This window comes from Cavia porcellus, unplaced genomic scaffold (assembly GCF_034190915.1).
Source record: "Cavia porcellus strain 051 isolate PalLab524CR breed Dunkin Hartley unplaced genomic scaffold, mCavPor4.1 scaffold_38, whole genome shotgun sequence".
Classification (NCBI taxonomy): Eukaryota; Metazoa; Chordata; class Mammalia; order Rodentia; family Caviidae; genus Cavia; species Cavia porcellus.
Window position 1 is genome coordinate 4,458,790 of NW_026947521.1, and position 8,588 is coordinate 4,467,377.

The following is an 8,588-nucleotide window of genomic DNA, read 5'->3' on the forward strand; positions in this document are numbered from 1 at the left end:
CAAGTGGAAAGCTCACTGTCTCACCTACACCCTTTCCTGCTCTGCATCCTGTCACTCCCCAGAGCATGGTGTAGCTGCCCACTTTGCAATGGTATCAGTGGCTCTGGAAACAGCAGTGGGTAGACCTAGTGGCAGATCCTCTTCTTTTTTCCCACCAGAGTCTTGATTTTCTTCAGGTTCCACCTTCTCCACAAAGCTCTGTGCTTCAAGAAAGGTGGAAGCATCCTGAGTTTCCACAGGAGTACCTTGACTACTCCATCCAATTCCACTGCTCAGTGCTCTCGCCTTGTGTGTGGACCCAGTTGTGGCTGGAAAGGCCAAGAGGCTCCTGGGAAAGAGTAGGAGGAAGAGGCCCACTTCTCACTGTAAATGTTATGGGCCTGAGAGCAAACCCCACATACCAAAGGCAGCAGGGCACAGGGCCTTCTCTGAAAGAACCTGAACCTTTGATGACACAGAGCAACTAAAACCTCTTACTGCTGGCCAATATCTTCTTAGGTGAGGAGCCATTTGGAGGAGGGCTCTCCTTTAGCCTTGAGAGCACCTTCTCAGTGGGATCCTAACTCAGTCTGGTTGAATGACTTGGGGAGAATGTTATGTGCAGAGCTAGCTTCATGAGTGTGCCACCGGGTAACTGTACAAAGCCTGGGCTTAGTAGGGTCCTGAGGTTGGCTTAATGTTTGGAAGTTCTTGGGGTGTGTTTTGTTTTATTTTGTTTTGTTTTGCTGGGTGTACAATTCGGGGATTGAACAACCCAAGGATTCACACATACTAGACAAATGCTGTACCACTGAGCTACATACCAACTTATTTATTTGTTTGTTTGTTTATAGACAGAGTCTCCTTAAATTGCCAGGCTGGCCTCAAACTTCTGATTCTCCCCTCTAGAATAGGTAGGATTACAGGAGGGTGCTACCACACCCAGTATAGATTTGAAATACCTCACAGTTTATAAACAAAAACCCTGCATTTTGAGACTTCTGGGAGAATATGGCAGATAGATAAGCAGCTATGGAGGCTCTCTGGGTTAGCCAGCTTAGAATCCAGGAATGGTGCAGTGTGAGGAGTACTAAGCAAGGGGAGATATACCCTGCCGACGCAGGAACAAACTAAGCTGAGAGAAACCAACTGGAAATGCAAACCCCGGTGCTATAACCAGAAGAGATAAAATCTCAGCATTGAAGCTGGAACCCGTGCCTCTGGAAGCAGCAATTTGAATTTCTTGCCGCTGGTGCTGCATCTGAATCATCCAAATCCGCACAGAGGGGAGAGAGAGGCGAAACCTCTGAGAGTGAGAATCAGCAAACGGAGTTGAGAAAGGGACTGGCAGAGAGCCCTGCATTGACGTGCAGTGAGTGAGAGGAACCGGGACCCTTCCATAGACAAGGAGGCTCCAACAGAGGACATTCTGAGACCAGGCAGATTAGCCGGAACAGGACGCTGCAGTGACTTTAGTCGCATATTCCCCTCTCAAGCAGGATTGGTGGGGAGTGCTTGGCCTGGGTGATGCCAGTAGGCTAGCCAAAACCAGGTCTCAGGGCACCCTAGCAGTGAAGCCTTCAGTAGGTTGACTGACCTGGAGGGTGGGCCCAGCAGAGGCTGCCCAGGTCTGTGTCACTCCAGTGGGCAGGAACACCTAGCCAGCGCAATTCAAACAAACTGTAACTGACAAAGAAAGAAACTAGGCCTCCTATATATGCTTGTATGGAAGGAACAGAAAGTATGGGAAGAGGGAGCAACAAGAAAGGGTCCTCGGCCCCCAATCCTGAGAACACTGTTCCAGGAAAGGTAAATGCAAAGGAGAATGAGGACAGAAAATGTGCAATATCAGACACGGAACCAATAGACACAAAGTGATATCTCCGGAGCCTCATAGATGAGTTCAAAAATGAAGTATTTAACGACCTAAAGCAAGGTATAAGTAGAATAGTTAGAGAAATGCTAAGCACCGCCCAAGAAAAAACAGATGGTGGAATGGAAGAACAGAAAAAAAGGGGAGAATTGTTTGGTGGAGAAAATAGAGAAAACATAGAATACTTGAAGCAGGTTCAAAGAGATTACCAGGAAACTAAAAACTCTATTGAAAACTGGCATAACAGCTTGAAAGAAACTAAGGATAGATTATCTGAACTGGAGGACAGATTTGTAATGTGGGAGCATGAAATGAAAAACTTCTTAAAAATAACAAGAAAACAAACAGCAATAATACAAAGGTTTGAAGATGATAAGACAATCTATAACTTAAGAATTAAGAACGTAAAAGAAGAAGTAGGGACACAAACAAATGAAATACAAAGGCTATTCACAGAAATAATCCAGGAGAATTTCCCTAATTTAACAAAAGGTAAAGATACTCAGATGTATGAGGCATACAGGACCCCAGCATCCTACAACCCAAACAGAACAATACCCAGGCATATAATAATCAAAATTCCAGAAATCCAATATAAGAACAGAATATTAAAAGCCATCAGAGACAAGAAACAGATCACTTACAAGGGAACACCCATCAGAATTACAGCAGACTTCTCGGCACAAACCATCAAATCACCAAGAATGTGGGGGGAAATAATTCAAGCTTTGAAAAATAATAACCTCCAGCCAAGATTGATTTATCCCTAGAAATTGATGGAAAAACAAGGTGCTTCCAAGATAAAGAGGAACTAGGGGAATCTGCAACCACCAATTCAACTCTACAGAGAATACTGCAGGACATTCTAAAAAAAGAAAAATTCCAAGATTCCAGAAATAGTGGGAGAGAGGCCACAATGAATGCAGCAGAAAGCATAATGAAGAAGACAAACTGACAACTAATGACAGAAAAAGAGCTCAACAGAAATGAGGCAGAGAAGATTGGATGGTAGGAACAGCTATTTTGGAGAAAACAAGACATCATAATAGCTAGTGATGATTTAATAACATCTTGTTTTGAAGTCCTGTCAAGCTTTTATTCTTCTGTCTCTATCGGTCTTAACATGTTGTATCTCATTGGATTTTACTATATGTGATAATATAAACAAGAACTTTTATAGACAAGGAGATTATACAGAAACCATTGTTCATTTTCTGTTAGTTGATTCTAAATACCCTGTAATACTGTCATTCTCTTGAATGGTTTTACACTGTCTTGATATGTTTGATGGTACAGTGTATAAAATTATACTCAAAGATTTCAAGGAAAGAGACACTATGGTAACTACTTTTATGTTGGGATATCTGGTGGTGAAACACTATTTTGCTTAAATGGTTATGTTTTGACATGTGTTGTTTTGTTGTTTTGTCCTCTATTATCTCAATCTTCTTTTTTATTTACTTTTTTATTTTTATCTTTTTAATTAAGGGAAAAATAAAAAATAGCAGGATATGTTATAGTAACCCACTTTGATTTCCTATTAACTTGATTTGAAGCCTTGTATTGCTCTCACCATCTTGTTTTGACTGATTTTCCTCTATTCTGTTTTGCTTGATACTACGAAGTTCGAGAATATAGGCAACAACTGTGAAGATAATAAGATTCATTATGACGCCCATTCTGGTTTGCCTATTATCCTCTTTTGAAGTCCTGTAATGTCTCCAATGTTTTGGTTTTATTGATTTTGTTCTTTACTGTTTTGTTCAATTTTATTATAACTGATGATATAGGCAATTCTTTTTAAGATAGCAAGAGGCATTATGGTAACCATTGTTGATCACCTTGTATTTTGTTTTTACAGTATGTATTATGTCCATCCTTTTGATTTGACTGACTCTATTTTGTTATGTCACATTTGGTTTTATTCTCTTCAAAAAAAGTAATAAGAACAGTGGGAGTAATAAAACCCAAAATGTGTAATTGTCATTGTACAAAAGAGAGGGAAAGAAAGTTCTCTAAAGGATATAACTGCATGTATATTTAAGTGTATAAGATAGATAACCATATTACTGAGTTTTGTTGGATCATTGAACAGAATTGTTTGCAGTCTCACTGTTTGTATGTCCCCTTTATATGCTTTAGTTTTGTAACTTGAACAATTTCTAAGATGACAATATGTAATCTATTAACTAGTGATTTCCTACTGTTTATTTTTTCTGAAATTCTGTATAAGTTGTACGCTTTTTCTGTTTTTTTTTTTTCTTTTTCTTTTTAAATAAAATTTTTTTAAAACCTGCATTTCAGTTTGCACTGGATCCTTCTAATCTATTTAGTTGGTCCTGGAGATGTGACACTTTTTTTTTTTAAGAACTGAGTTTGAACCCAGAATCTCTGCACTGAAGTCCTTCCCTTTAAAAAAAAATTTTTTTTAATTTTTTTGAGGCAAGGTCTCCCTAAAATGGTCAGGAGGGGCTTGAACTTGTAAACTCCTGCCTCAGCCTCCCAGAGCACTGGGGTTACAGACATATACCACTATACCTGACCTAATGTGATGCCTCTTATCTCCTTTTCTTTTTCTGCCCCCTTGTATCAGTCAGTGCTCACTAGAGAAACAGATTTGATGTAATATATAAAAATATATCCGAATTTACAAGAGTCAGGTGTGGAAGAGTCAGGTGCAGAGGAGCACAAAGTGTTGTCTGCACACTGGAGATCTAAAAGATCCAGTCAAAGGCCTACAGCTCACTCTAGTGTCCTGTGCATGTCTGTGTCAGAAGGCCAAAGGCTTTGTGCTGGAAAGCTGAAGAGTCTGTTCTGGAAGCCAGGAGATGATATCCAAGGTAAAGGTAAAGACTGGAGCTCCTCTGAACAAACAGAAACAAGCCTTCCTTCCTTGTTTGCCTCTTATTCCATTCAGGTGCCAAATCTATTAGTTGGTGCCACTTCTACATAGGTTGGGTCTTCTGTTTTGAGTAAATCCCTTCAGTTACACCCAGAACTAAGCTGATCTAATTTAGTTGGTCATTTCTTACTCAAATTGACACAAATCTGTTAACTGTCACACCCATCCAGTTTTAAATCTTCACAGCTTTCTCCTGAAGACTCTATTCTCTATACTTCATCTGCAAAACCCACCAGCTTAACTGTTAAATGAGGAGACTGCACCATTTTTCAGCTGACTATCTTTCTACACTGTACTACATCTTTTGGTGACTATCTTTCCACACTGCTAAGAATCCAACTCTTAGAGGCAGAGGTATAGCATAGGAGCATAGTGCCTACCTGGAAAGCACAAGGTCTTGAGTTTGAGTCCCTGTACCACACACATACACACACACACACACACACACACACACACACACGCGCGCACGCTAATACACCAAGTCTGTTTTGGTAAGCAATGACTTATCAATATCCCAAAGCCCCCTCCTCAGGCAACATCCAAGCTACCTGATGTGCTGCTGTGGTTTGAGTATGAGCCCCAAAAGTTCATGTGTCAGGATTTTACTTCCTCCATGTAACAGCATTGGGAGGCAAAAGCCAGAAAGTGTTTGGGTCCTGGGATGAAGCCCTCATGGATAGATCAAAGCCTTTCTGTGGAGGAGCCAGTCAGCTGTTGAGGGAGTTTAGCCCCTTTAGTCCACATGTGCCCACTTGCCTTTCTGACTTTTGCCACATTATGAAGCTGCACCAGGCTCTTGCAAGATTGGGCAGCCCAACCTGTGTGACAATGAACCTCCAAAAATGTGAACCAAAATAAACCCTTTTCTTTATAAATTACTGAGTCTCAGATATTTTTCTATAGTAACAGAAAATGGACTAAGATACATGGAAGTCCATATCTCTTTGAAAGATTATTCCCATCACTTTCTAATCCTACCCCCTTAACTGTCCAATGAGATTCATATACTTTAGTCAAAATGGTGGCAGGAATAGTAATAGTGAAACAATACATTTGAAAATTGATTTTCTTTTTTTTTTTTTTTTGTACTGGGATGGAACTCACAATCTTGCCCTTTCCAGGCAGGTGCTTATGCCTCTGAGCTAAATCGCCAGCCTAACAAGCAATTTTCACTCAGCAATCACATAGTATAATATTTGATATCCACAGTAATTCTGTAAGCTGTCATGTAAACAATTCCTTGAACCCAAATTCTATAGCAAATAGAACTGCTGATTAGCATTACTTCCAGCACAAAAGTTCACAATTGAAAAAACAGCTCATTTATTGTCATATTAAAATTTTTTATTTTGAAATAATTTCAGATTTACAAAATGTTTCCTTTCCCTTTATTCATCTCCACAGAATGTTAACACTTTGCCGCATCTACTTTATTATTCTCTCTCTTCAGACACACACACATGTTTATCTGTTTATTTTCCTCATGAGTAGATTTAGAATATTTAATTTGGCAGGAATGTGGCAAATATAATGCTGTCTCCTTTTTGGCTCATCAAATTGGGAAGCACTTGATGTGTAGCTATCCCGCTACCAGTGATGTTGACTTTGATCTCCAAGTTAAACTGTTATCTGCTACATTTTCCATGGGGAAGTTAGTCTTCATCCATTTGTAATTACCAAGTATCTGTGGCAAGATCTTATCTCTTGTTTTCACCTATAAGACTTTTACCTACTAGTTTTAAATGCTAAAATTATAATTTCTTTAATTGAAAAACTATACATAAGCCAATAGCTAAAAATTCCTAAACAACATAGTGGATTGTACATTGAGAAATAGTCTCCTTCTGATATCATGTCCTCAGACTTCTCCTCCTATTAATCATGTGTGCATGTATGTGTGTGCATGTGTGTGTGTCTGTGTCTATGTCCTTGAAGCAGAGGCAGTGCCATATCATGTATTCATCACTTTCCTGTCACTGAGACAAAAAAAAAAACTTCCATACCTACAATATCAAGGAAAAGAGACTTGAGTCATGGATTTCAGAGGATTCAGTTTATGGTTTATTGACTCCAAGGCAGAAAGACTGGACGGGTCTGGTAGAGGAAAGCTGTTCACCTTACAGCAGCTAAGAAACAGAGAGGGAAGGGAGGAGCTGGGATGAGATCAGGCCCCACCCCTCAAGAACACAGTTAGCTAGGAACTCATCAATAGGTGAATATGAGTATGACTCCCCCTTGAACCCCACTTCCAGACATAAGAGTTTTAGGGGAATATTTCATTTTATTTGTTCTTTGCTTGTTTTGAGACAGGGTCTTGCTGCATAGTTCAGGCTGGCCTTGAACTCACAACAATTCTTTTGCCCCTGCTGCTTGAGCACTGGATTAAAGGTGAGCCCTACCACACCTGGCTTGGGGGGAACATTTTAGATATAAACCTAACACATGATATGGAACCCCAGTGCATCTGCTCTTTTCTGGGCATAGTGACAGCAGTGTTTCCTACTCTACTGTGCAGTGAGTCTAGGACCATGAGACTAACTATAGCTCAAGGACTCTGAATAGAAGCAATACATACATGTCCTGTTGGGCTAAAGCATTTAATGCCACTGCCTGGTTCTCCCTGTCTTTGCAGCTGCAGTGATGTGGGACATGTATTTCCATGGAGTTGCATAACTGAAATAAACTGGATCCCTGAGACTCACATGGAGAACACTGTCTCATAGGCAGATGCAAGTGCAAGAAATTTGTATCTTTGCTGTGGTTAGGAACCAAAGTTTCAAGTTAGTATGTTGGTATCCTATCCTAATAGTCCTTCCAGGAATGTTCTTCACATATTCAAAAATATGTATTAATGCATTGTTGTAGTCAAGGTTTACAAGGGAAAAGATTTCATACAGGATAAATAATTTGTAGAATTATTTTATAATCACCCAAAGAATCAAATGCAAAAGAGAGCAGGAAATCTGTCCACACACTAGAGAGCCAGAGAATTTAGCTGACGGCCTGGATTCCATGTACAAGTCTTACTGGAGACCTAGAGGCCACGCCAATGTCTCATGCAGGTCTGTACCACGGCTCTGCAGTGGGAAGGCCCAAAGGTTAGTTGTAAAAGCTAGAAAACCTATGCCAGCGGGATGAAGGATCTGTGTCATTAGGCTGATGGATCTGCTCTGGAGCCAGGATGTGACACTCAAAGTAAGGATCAGAGATTCCCTAAAAAGAACCACAGCCATCCTCAGCAACAGCAAGGTTCTGCGCTCCTCCAATGATGAGAACAGCCAAGTTCATATAAGAAAGCCAGCATGACCAGGAGAATCAACAACTCACTATCTTCCCTTCCAGTTGTCTTTCAATGTTGTTGGCAGCAATCCTTAGGTGGGTCTTCCACATCCAGCACCACACAAATTCAGTTCGATTGGGTGTTACGAGTTGACTATTAGTTAATCCACCACATGCATAGTTTTATTGCCTATAAATAGGCACATTGTGAAGTATTCTTTTTTTAAGGGAAAAAACAAAAATTAAAATGGAACAAAACAAAACAAAGCAAGACAGAATTTCAAAAACAAGACAGAAGGAAATCCCTTATAATTGCTATGTTGCATATTGTTATCTTCTAAATAGATGCTCAGACTACGGACTTTAGGCCTGAAAAGTTTATCAGACAATACAAGCATTAAGTTGTTTTTGTATTTTAGTTGCTATTATCTCAGCCTATGTTCCTCCAGATCAGCTGGTTGCTTCCTAGGGAGTGGGAGGGTCCTGTTATTATTTGCCAGCCTGTGTGCTGGCTGGCCCATGAGAATGGCTAATTTGCTTTGTGGTCCCACATGG